Below are 12,155 nucleotides of genomic sequence, written 5' to 3' on the forward strand. Positions count from 1 at the left end.
GGCCGTCCCAATATTTTCGGTTAAGTTGACACCCACGGACGCGAGCAAAAAGCTCACGGGGCTCTCATGGTTCTCCCGCTACCGCCGCCGCATCGGGACCTGCATCCATGGAGATGGCGGCGAGCGACATCGCCGGATGAACTCCCTCCCCGCTGCAGCTCCGTCCCTCCGCTGCCCACTCTGTTCCCTTCTCCTGCCGGATCTATCCGGTCCAGCGGCCTGCACACTAAGAGCAACCCCAGCCGTTGGGGCTTCCTATGCCGAAATCCGGCCAAACGCCTCGTCGGGAACGGTCGAAGTGGCCTCGACGCGAGAACCGCCGTAATGGAGCACGAACTCCGCGAAAGAGCAACTGCCGCTCTCTTCGTCGATAGACCTACATATACAGTTTCCGACGGCCGACGCCATTCATCTCTTCTCTCCTCACCATCCTCTGCCACCATGAGCGATCTCTCTTGGCCATCGGACACCGACAACGAGGGTAAGCCGCCTGGATGGCGCCATTGGTGGGATCGAGCTGCATCGTCCAGCAGCGACAATTCCCCACCGCCGGCCAGCGAGGAGGAATGAGATGACGACGAGGAGGAGGACGAAGACGTGGAGCAGGCCGAGGAAGAGACCGAGGAGGAGGCCGAGGAGGAGGTCGAGGAGGAGGAGGAGGAGGAGGAGGAGGAGAAAGATGCTGAGGACGCGGCGGCCCGGGCGAAGGCGAAGGCGCAGCCGGCGAGTACCTTCGACGACGAGGAGGATTCAACTTCCTCTGACACATCGAAGGACACCGGCTCTTCGGAGGAGGTGACGAGCCGGAAGCATCGCCGCCACGATGATGAGGCGGGGCCATCTAGGAAGAAGTAGTAGTTTAAGTTTGTTTTAAAGTTTTTATATGTAATTTTATGGTTATTCGAAGTTTTATATATAATTTGTCTATGTTGCACCACTTAGTTTGTTAAAAACTTTCGTTCGACGAGGGTATTGCTGTAGAATTACACATTTTCCCCCAAACGCACGCGTGCCGTATATCGGGAAGACGAGGGTATTGTCGTAGAACCCATGCCTTTGTCGCCGACAGGTCGGACGGTTCCCGCGCTTTTCTCTCGTCCGGAGTTTCCGAGCGCTCCCCGAGGACCCGGGAATAGCCTTCGCCGGATGGATGAAAAGCCTAATCCAGGGGAAAACGAAGAGCTAGGGGCGCGATTGGGCCGTTTTCATCCATCCGGATGAAAAAAAATGCATCCTAGGGTCTTTCCGTGAGACGGCTGGAAATGCTCTAACGCCGCCGCCGCATCGTGACTTATCTTCATGGCGTTGGTGGCGGACGCGATGCCCGGAGAGAGTACACCGTCGTTGCCGCTCCGTCCCCAATCTCCCCTTCGTTCCCCTTCTCCGACCACCTCCACCCTGCACGGCGAGGTCCATGTTGAGCCGCCAGCGTTCAGCGAGATCTGTGGGGAGCCATTACAGGTAGCGGCAGGCGGAGGGGTGGGGCGAATTCCGTGGTGCCCCAAGCGACAGGGAGACGGCGTGGAAGTCAATGACCGTGAGCAGCGGGTGAGTTTTCTGCTTGTTGGTTGCTGTTTAGCGGGCTTAAGCGACATGGCAACCACCGCGGAACTAAGCAGGAATTAAGCAGGCAATATCCAAATCCCGCTCAATCAATAAGCCACAAACGGCAAGCTGACGGGCAGCCATGGTCGTGACCACCTACAGGTATATCACTAGATCTAGATGTGTCTTTATTTTACCTGCATGTGCACAAATGCACAATACTCTCAATAAGAGACCTGCAAAATGGATGCCCACCAACCCTTCTTAACATCTAGGAGTACTCTACCTACTTAGGGTGTGTTTGGTTGAGCTGTGGCTTATCTGAAAGCAGCTGTGGGCTGTGTGCTGTGAAAAAGCAGCTGTGGCTGTGTGCTATGAGAAAGCTATGAAAGCCATATGGCAAGTAGCTATCTCAACTGTGGCTGTGATGATAAATGTCTGATATACCCCTAAACACCTTAGGATTACTTCATTAATATTTACCGATAATGATCAATTAGCGATTGATTTAGATATAGATAATCAAGTTGTACGTAATTACCACATTATCTAGTTAATTAATGATGAAACTTTCATGTGATTGCACCTTATGTAATTGTAGGAGCTTCTGGCCAACCAATTGAAGCAAAAAAAAAAAACCTAATTAGTTAAGCATCTGGTGAGTGGTGACCTTATCACAGCATAGTAATTTTCACAAGCAAACAAACAGCAAACAGGTCACGTGAAGGGAGGTTGAGGACGACATCCAGCTTCTCATGGTCGGTCATGGCAGGAGCGGAGCTAGCATCCTGGTCCAGATCCTGCGGCGGCCTGTCCTCTTGGTCGAGCTCCTGCCTCGGCCGGCCGGCCGGTCTTCGTGGTCGACCTCGTTCGGCAGCCGGTCTTCGTGGTCGACCTCGCTCGGCGGCCTGTCGTCCACAGCGAGTTGGTGTAGACGGAGAGGACGGCGGAAGCAGCTGGCAGGGAGGCAGGGAGAGAGGCGGCCGGTGGGGAAAAGGCGGGGATGTGGGGCACCGGAGGAGCTCGTCATCGAGCAGGGAGGCGACGGCGGCAGCTCCCAGCCACGCGCGAGAGAAAATGGGGATTGGAAGAAGGATTGAGGAACGGGAAGGCAGGACTCCGGTGGCAGGTGGCGGGTAAATTCTCATTAGTTTTATGGGCAAGGAGGGAAATAGCCAAAAGCGAGCGCAGCCACAGCCGAAAAGCACCTCCGCGCGTGTTCGTATGGCTTTCGCGATAAGCGCGTTCAGTAGATTTAGCGTTTGGTTGGGCTTATGGCTTATAAACCGAGAAAGCCACAGCAAAAGCCCAACCAAACACACCCTTATACCAATGAAGGCACCTTTCCCTGTCTTTTTATACCACCCCATGTTTGAGCCATTGCTACCAACTATTGATATTCATGAAACCATATACGAGAGTGAAGTGGTAAAGCCTATAGAAAGCTACAAAGAGAGAAAACGGTCTATAGTGAAGAGTTAGCAAATGTGTCTAAGAAGCGAGAATCTGCTGGGAAGAATCACATGTTACTTAGAACCATGGAGTTTGATGGTATGTCTTACTTAAGAATAGGATGCAATGGGGAAAATTCACGAGGACAACTAGGGAGTAGTATTACTGATATAGTCAGCCGCCTTGAATGTTCAGCCACTGGACGCCCACATCTCTTCAAATGGTAAGCTGCACGGTCTTCTTTCTGTGTGGTCATCCCATTCCAATTGAGGCCAGGATCCGGAAGTCGCCGATCTTCCCGATTAGCACCCGCTTGCCAAGTTATGCTTGCTCCTTTCCCGTCCATTGTCTGTTCCCGCAAGTTGTACAATTGTGATGAAAGAGATGGAGCTTAAGATTTCGGAAACTGTAAATGGAAGTCGCCGATCTTCCCAAGTTCCCAATTAGCACCTGCTTTCCCAAGTTATGCTTACTCCTTTCCATTGCTCTAGCTTGATTGACATCTATTTAGCCTTATTGAAGATGTCAATCTTATAACTACTTGAGATTTCAAAAACTGTAAATGGAGACCGAACTAGATGTAGCTTTTTATCTAAAAAAAATCAAAAGTTATACTTAAAAGTTAAAAAATAGAAAAAGTTCCTAGATATAGCCAATGATGTAATCTACAAATGTGAGAAATCTCAATTTGAAATTCTTTGTGTTCTAGGCTACACAAAATGGCCAAATCTGACAAGTTTTATAGTCTTAAAGTGCACACTATTCGCTATACTCAGATCCAAACATTTATTATTTTTGTGTAGCTTAAAATACAAATAATTGCACATTGTGATTTTGCACGTTCATAGATTTCATCATTGGCTACATCCAGAAAAAAATTCAATTTTTTTTAACTAAAAATATTATTTTCGAATTTTTAAAAAATAAAAGGCTACATGTAACCTACCTACATTTGTCCACTCCTAAGATTTACGCTATAAATTCATCTTCATAGGTCGTCGAACACATTGTCACCCTATAAAGCTTCCAAATTGACAAAGGACGGCCATCGATGCCCTAGAAGGTTAGTTAAGGAAGAAGCAGACACATGACCTATACTAAGGACAGTGGAATTGGGAGGAATGGACTTGTATTAAAAAACTAGTCCATCCCACAAAGGTTGTCTGCAATTTTTCTAAATTTAGATGTATATATCTAGATACTAAATAGCATCTAGATACATCTAAATTTTGATAAATCTTACATGAAAAATATATTGTGGTGCTATCCAACCCACCGCTAGTGTTTATACATGACATAGGGATGTTTGGTAGCCTGCATACTTTCTAGTCAGGTTTAATGGAGCAGAAAGTGGGCTAATTGGATGCCTAGCCTCCCTCCCAATTATGACTCGCACGGTTCTTGAGCACCTATATTGAGCAATTAAAATTTAAAAAATTATGTGGTATATTTGTGCCAGAGGTTATCCTAACAAAAGACAACCTTATTAAGCTCACCTAGCAAGGGACCATAAAGTGTTACTTCTTTTATCGTGACATGAAAGTATAAAACACTTATATTATTTCAATGCAAGTATGCACGCTCTATATGGTTAGTCATCCAAGAGGCTTTTAGCCTATATCCGTCACACACTGTTGCGAATAGTTTTAGCAACCGAATAGCACGAGTATAGATCAGATGGATATGATCCTTATTTGGGTGACAGTCGGTGCCCTAATATGGTTGTTAGAGCATCTCTATCAGAACCTGAAAATCCTGCTGGAACTAAACTTTTTCGGCTAGTTTAGGGGTTCGGGCCGAAAATATGGCTCAGACCAGCCTCGACTCGTGGCCTGGCCCGTGAACTAATATTAAAATGGGCCACGGAGGGGGGGGGGGGGGGGGGGTTCAGTTTCCAAACCCTACTCCCCTCCGCAGCATCCGCCGTCTTCCGCCACCCACCTCCGACGAGCAATCCGTCCACCTCCTCCGTCGCATTCGCGAAACCTTCACTTCCCCGTCAACGCCATGGTTAGCCGTGGAAGCTCTGCGAGGAGGGGGGTCGGATGGGCGGCGGAGACTCGCCACCGCGTGCCCCCATTTTCCGCTCGGAGGAGGAGCGCCGGAAGTGAAACATGTCCGAGGGCACGCGTAAGCCCAGCACCCGGAGGTGGACGAACTGGGGGTCACGCCCCCGAGGAAGCTCACTCGCTAAGCAAATGGTGGCGAGGGCTCCTCCTCCAGCGGGTCGTGCTGCCCCCCTCTTTTGCCGGTCTACGAGAGCAACTCGGAGGAAGAGGAAGACGCGTCGCCGCTGTATCTCTCCCCCGGCGACTACGTCCACGAAGACCATGAGGAGGAGGGCGTGATCCAGCAGGTCATGGCCATCCTTGAGGCGTAGGCGCGCACAAGGTTCCGTCGGGAGGAGGCCGACGCATCCGCTGATCCGCACAGAGGGAGGCACCCATCCGCCGCGTGAAGCTCGAGATCGTCGAGCTCGAAGCGGAGTAGGCCGCGTGCCGCCGTCCGCCGCCTCGCCTTTCTCCGCCTCCTCGTTCTCCGTCGCGTGTAGAGGCCCCCCGGCCCGAATTTTGTTCAAATTAGGTCACACGGCGGAGGAGTATTATATTAATTAAGTTTACGTTTTATGTAAAAATTATGTATGTATGATGCTCAATCGCAGCAATGAATTATCCTCTTTTCGCAATTTTATCCACGAATTGTCCTGCGAAATTTTAATTTTGTTTCTTCGGTTCGTATTACGGGTTCTATTCTGCGTGTGTGCCAAAATCGACCGAACCATCATTTTCGAGAGACTGAACTCCATTTTCGGTGAGTTTAGTCTCAGTTAGAGATGCTCTTATGGCTAAATACAAATGACGTGGTTTTTAATGCAAAAAAACTTTTTCCTTTCTGGTGCTCACTATCTTTGGCCATGGTCTACCTTTTTTATTTCCTGTTTTCTCTCCTTTTTATTTTTGCCGTACCATTGTATATAACCATGCTATTTTCGGGCACTATATATATGAAAATGACGCAGTGGGGACCTTCCCCACTTTATTTGCGTAAAAAAAAGGTCTACTATTCAGAAAGATGAACATCTTGCTCTATTTACGGAGATTTGCACATAGTTGAAGCAGGTGACGAAAGATTTTTTTACCCCACATGAATGACAACATAGTCTGCAGGTCGATCCACCTTCATAGTAGACTTTTTACATACTTCCTCCCGTTTAAAATAATTGCAGAAAATAGATGTATCTACAAGCAATTATTTTGAACCAGAGGGAGTAGTCTTTTTTTACAAGTAATTTCTTAGTGAGTTCTCTTTATTCCTTCTCATTTTTTTCTCCTTTTTACGCATGTGTGCATTGATATTGTGTAGAGGGCGGCTGTGGGCTCTTGGATTATGTTATCTCGAGGTGAGCTTTTGAGTCTAATAAAAAAACATCCTTTAATCGAAAAGGCACTAAATTTTAAGGACAGAATATGGCCCCAACTAACATATTTATGCAGAACATATATTGTGATTAATGTACATGGCCAAATATATGCGATTAAAGTACCACGGACCATTCATGGCACATTTACAAGCATAATCTTAGTATGCTCCCTATATTTTAAAATACATCTTAGACATATTTTAAAATATAAAAAATGGAACTAAAAATTCGCACGTATATCTTCAGCTGCTACATGTCGATAAAGTTGTTCATAAAAAATCGACATGTCGTGTGGCATGTGTAAAAAAAGATAAAATTCAGTGCTGAAAATAAAACCTTTACACAAGATAAATTTTCTATTTTTTACAGAGATCACAAAAAGTATCGGTTTTTCGCGAAATTTGACGAACACACATATAGTGTGGAGATGAACATGCAGAATTTTTTGTCAAATTTTTTTAGCATTTAAAATATGATTTTCTGGTAGAGGGAGCATATGCATCCGGGAGCCGAATTGAATTTCCACGATTAATTTACCTTTGTCTGTCTTTTTGTACCACACGCGTACTATTATTGATCTTCATCAAAACGTTGTACAATAGTGAAGATATAAAATGAGTGAAAAGATAGCAGATGTGTCTTGGAAATGTGAAGCCAAATGATGGAATAAGAAAATGTAACTAAGAACTATAGAGTTTTGTGGTGTGCCTTATATAAGAATAGGATGCATTTGCGGAAAGATAGGGATCCCCGTTCTTCGGCCTCTTGCCTATTCGGGCACCGGACGCCATCTGTTCACCTAGTTACGTATCCCTCTTATTGTGGTCAACCCATTTCATACTCCACGTCCGTGAAGGCGAGGCTTTTGATCTTTACGTCAAGAAGCCACTATATCTTTTTTTCTTAGTCTCACTCCCTCACTCCCCTTCCTTGGGGCATACCTTGTTTTTTTCGATAAGGTATACACAAGAGAGATGAAAGAGATTAGGCGCTAGCTAGCTAGTTTGAAGTCTTGGTGATGACAGATCATGACTTGCTGTTTGCTTCCGACCTAAATGACCAAGAGCGCTATCCAGTTTAGAGGTCATCAAATGGGTTACCCGATAAATAGTTTTTCCAAAGTTGAACAAGTGCGGCTATGAATGCTGTAGAAGTTCAGGTAAGAGAGCTCACATTTTGGGACTTGTAACTGTAATATACTCATTTTGGTGATGAACAAAATATCTAATGTGCATGTAATTAATATATGCACGTACAAACTAGAAAAAAAAAGGTGGTGAGCTGGTGGCACGCCTCAAGACAGAAGTACTATTTCGCCTCTTAAACCTACCAAACCACATATATCCTTTATTTTGAGCTAGACAGGGAGGATATGGACCAAAGCGATTTGAGACTCATGTCATCGATCATCGTGATTACAACCCATTAGGCAAAGGCATGCTTTGAACTCCCTGTAATTAGAACGTTTTTTCGTCGTTCTTCAATATATGCTCACAAACAAGCAACTGAAAGCTTGTTATTCATCTGTCTATGCATACTATATAATTGTTCACATCTGTACACCCCCTTTGAAAGTTTGAAGTGTAAGGCGAATGTAAAATACAGCATTAAAAGAAACCGAGAACTGTAAGACCTAACCGCAGCAGCAGCAAAATTCCTGGACCTCTGTATACTAAGCTAGTCGCTAATGAAATTGAGCTGGTCAGTGCCCCGCGCCACCTCCACTCGGCCCCATGGGCAGCATCTGCATCAACGTCGACACCAGCGCCGACGCCGTGGAGGACGACGCTGGACTCGGGGGCATCGGCCTTGCAGCGTCGGCGCATCGCACCGAGCTCATGCCGACAATCACGACGAGGACGACGACGGCAACCAGGAACAAGGTGCGGCGGCGGTGAGCGACCATGGCTCCCAAGAAGCAAATGAAGGTGCTCTTCGATGTACTGTGAAAACTCTGAAGCACGCACGGACGCGCAGATACACCTATGTCGCTCTGAATCTGTGAGACCGACTCCGAGTGTGAAGATGGTTTGGTGCTAGTGTAGTCTAGCGCATGTGTTATATAGAGCGAGACGGGAAGAATGGGGGTTGGCGCACACCGGTCTCGTTCCTCGTGGCCAACTAGGTTGGAAATTCTCGTGCTGAAACAATGGTGAAGAAACGGTCAAGAATTCCAAGACGCCGTGTGTCCGTGCACCGGGAGCAGCAGCGCGCGGCCGTCGCATTAACTCGGAAAGGCTGACCCGGCCGGCCGCTCGCGGCTGTGTTCGTGTTGGATCAAAGGAAATGGTCATGACAGCAGGAGATCCGGTGTTGGTGCACCGGCGCCGGCGCCGGTGCCGGCCACCTTTTGAGGAAACAACCTGAACCTCGTGTGGTGTGGCTGGATGCGCAAGTCCACTTCCCTTCCCAGCCCCCTCTTTGAAAGTCAGAGGAGCGAATTCGCTGATCAGAGCAGACGGGTTGACACGACACCGCCGCGTTCACCGGCCTTACATGCCGATATTTATTTCGTTTCGTTTTTCGTTTTATGCAGCAGTATTAGCTAGTCATACATGGCATGCAACCGTACACAGGTATACTGGGAACCTGGCTGTGTTTCACACCACGTATGGTGCGAAACCAGCATGCAGCACCGGCCTCAAGTTTCATCTTGACGTCGAATTAGAAGCGTCCTCACATGAGGGAACACATATGGTGCAAAATTAAAGCATATATCATTTTGGACGTCACAAGTCCATCAAATGTACGTCATAGAATTATGTAACACTCAAAATACAAGCGCACATGTACGGCCAAGGGCGGTCAGTTTTTGTTCTCCCTCTTGCTTGCACTAAATATATGTCGCGGATTCAATAAGCATAGACATATTTTAGCTCTCAAAATACTCTACGGTAAGTATTTAGAGCCGGAGGGAGTACTTTTGTATTGCATGTATTTCCATCCATGCCTAGTTGCCTACCACTCATTAGACTTGCCCAACTGCCATCACCCATAGGTATGGTGTACTACACCATCACGTATACGTATATATTACATGTCTAATACAACCCCTAATCTAGACTTAGGAGAGGTTTAGATTACGCTTGAACTCATTTAGTTTTCTAGTACATAAAGTCTTACTGTCTTAGTGAAACCATAACCTATTTGATCCTTCTGGAGGCCGAGCGATAGAAACTTCTCGAGCTCAACGCTCAGCGCCAAGCCGAGGTGGACACCCGCGATCAAGCCAGGCTCGCCCAAAACAAGGTGTATCGCTAGTGGCTTGCGTCTCTGAGGGGGCAGCGCCGTGGGCAAGCTCCAACGTCGATGGCGGCCATGCTCCACTGCCAGATGCGTGAAGCAAGGGCGGAGAGGCGGGTACGGATGTAGACGACAAAGGGGAAGAACGACGATGAGGCAGGCCCATCGCGCGCCCCAACCGACGGCCAGTAGATTAAGGTTCGGTCTAGGTTGAAGTTCAAGTTTCATTAAATTTTATGTAAATTTAAATGAAATTTTGTTGGTTGCTTGTTCAAATTTATTTTGGGAATTCTTTGATGTTATTGGTGTGTGCAACCACTCTTTAAATTGGGTAGCAGGTGCATGTAACCCCATAGCGCGCTGCCAGCGCATCTACCGGCACTTATTTTTGGACAGCCGGTGGAGATGCTCTAAAAATAAATTCACTCAATGCTTTACGTTAGTTCTTCACTTTATCATGCTATTTCCTCCGTACACGTACTGCTAAAATATCTAAGTGATTGCATTCATACACCTCTCGGAAGTGCAAGGCAGAGGGCGAAAGTGGGACAAGCTAGGGAAGAAACCAAGAACAAAAGAACTGCCAACAAAAAAGAACAAAAAATCGTCCCTGGACCTCTCTAACTAGCTTGAGCTGTTGAGCAATTGAGCAGGTCAGTGCCCCGCGCCTCCTCCGCTTGGCCCCGTGGGCAGCTTCTGCATCAACGTCGACACCAGCGCGGACGCCGCGGAGGACGACGCTGGACTGGGAGGCATCGGCCTTGCAGCGTCGGCGCATGGCACTGAGCTCGTGCCGGCGATCATGGCGAGGGCCACGATGAGCACAGGGAACCAGCCGCGGCGGCGGTGAGCGACCATGGCTGTGAGGAAGCGAGCGAGCAAGCGTGCTCTTGGATGTACTCTGAGAACGCTATGTAGCACGCACGTATGTCTCTCTGGAGTCTGGACTGAACCTCTGACCGGCGCCGAGCGTGAAGATGATTTGGTGCTAGTATAGTCTAGCACAAGCGTATTTATAGCGACTAGCTATAGAGTGGAATGGGGGTACGTGTCCAATTCTTCGTGGCCAACTAGGTCGGAAATTCTCGTGCCGGAACGAAATGCTGACCCATTAGTCATGGTGAAGAAACGGTCAAGAATTCTAAGACGCTGTGTGTCCGTGCACCGGGAGCCGCAGCGGCCGCCGCATTAACTCAGAAAGACTGACCCGGCCGGCCGCGCGCGGCTGTGTTCGTGCTGGATCAAAGGAAATGGTCATGACAGCAGGAGATCCGGTGTTGGTGCACCGGCGCCGGCGCCGGTGCCGGCCACCTTTTGAGGAAACAACCTGAACGGCTGAACCTCGTGTGGCGTGGCTGGATGTGCAAGTCCACTTCACAGCCTCCTCTTTGAAAGTCAGAGTAGCGAATTCGCTGATCGATCAGAGCAGACGGAACACGGATGGGTTGACACGACACCGCCGCGTTCACCGACCTTACACATGCCGATCTTTATTTTGTTTCGCTTTTCGTTTTGTGCAGCAGTATTAGTCATACATGGCATGCAACCGTACACAGGTATACTGGGAACCTGGCGGTGTTTCATCTTGACGTCGAATTCGAAGCGTCCTCACATGAGGGAACACATATGGTGCAAAATTAAAGCATATATCATTTTGGACGTCACAAGTCCATCAAATATACGTCATAGAATTATGTAACACTCAAAATACAAGCGCACATGTACGGCCAAGGCGGTCAGTTTTTGTTCTCCCTCTTGCTTGCACTAAATATATGTCACGGATTCAATAAACATAGACATATTTTAGCTCTCAAAATACTCTACGATAAGTATTTAGAGCCGGAGGGAGTACTTTTGTATTGCATGTATTTCCATCCATGCCTAGTTGCCTACCACTCATTAGACTTGCCCAACTGCCATCGCCCATAGGTATGGTGTACTACACCATCACGTATACGTATATATTACATGTCTAATACAACCCCTAATCTAGACTTAGGAGAGGTTTAGATTACGCTTGAACTCATTTAGTTTTCTAGTACATAAAGTCTTAGTGAAACCATAACCTATTTGATCATTTGCTAGGGATGAACTTGACATCAAGTTGCATGCTAGCAACTCTTTCTCTGATAAAATAGAAATTATTCTCAATGTGTTTGGTCCTAGCATGAAAAACAGGGTGAGCAGAAAGGTAGGTGGCACCACAATTATCACACTATGGACCGGATTTCTCTTTGAGATGCACACCAAGTTCTCTCACAAGAGACTCAAACCAAATAAGCTCAATAGTGGCATTTGTCAATGATTTATATTTGGCCTCTGTGGTGGAGGTTATTTCCTGGCACTCCAAGATATTATATTTGAATTAAAGAATCTTTACTATTAAATTAGAGTTGTTCGTTTAACACTCAACGTGTTCTATGATCGTCATTGGAAGCATCATGTCCGTCCAATTTAATCGCATGGTATTCAGCTTCGCCCAATCTAATTTGGA

The sequence above is a fragment of the Lolium perenne genome, chromosome 3, assembly GCF_019359855.2.
Source record: "Lolium perenne isolate Kyuss_39 chromosome 3, Kyuss_2.0, whole genome shotgun sequence".
NCBI lineage: Eukaryota > Viridiplantae > Streptophyta > Magnoliopsida > Poales > Poaceae > Lolium > Lolium perenne.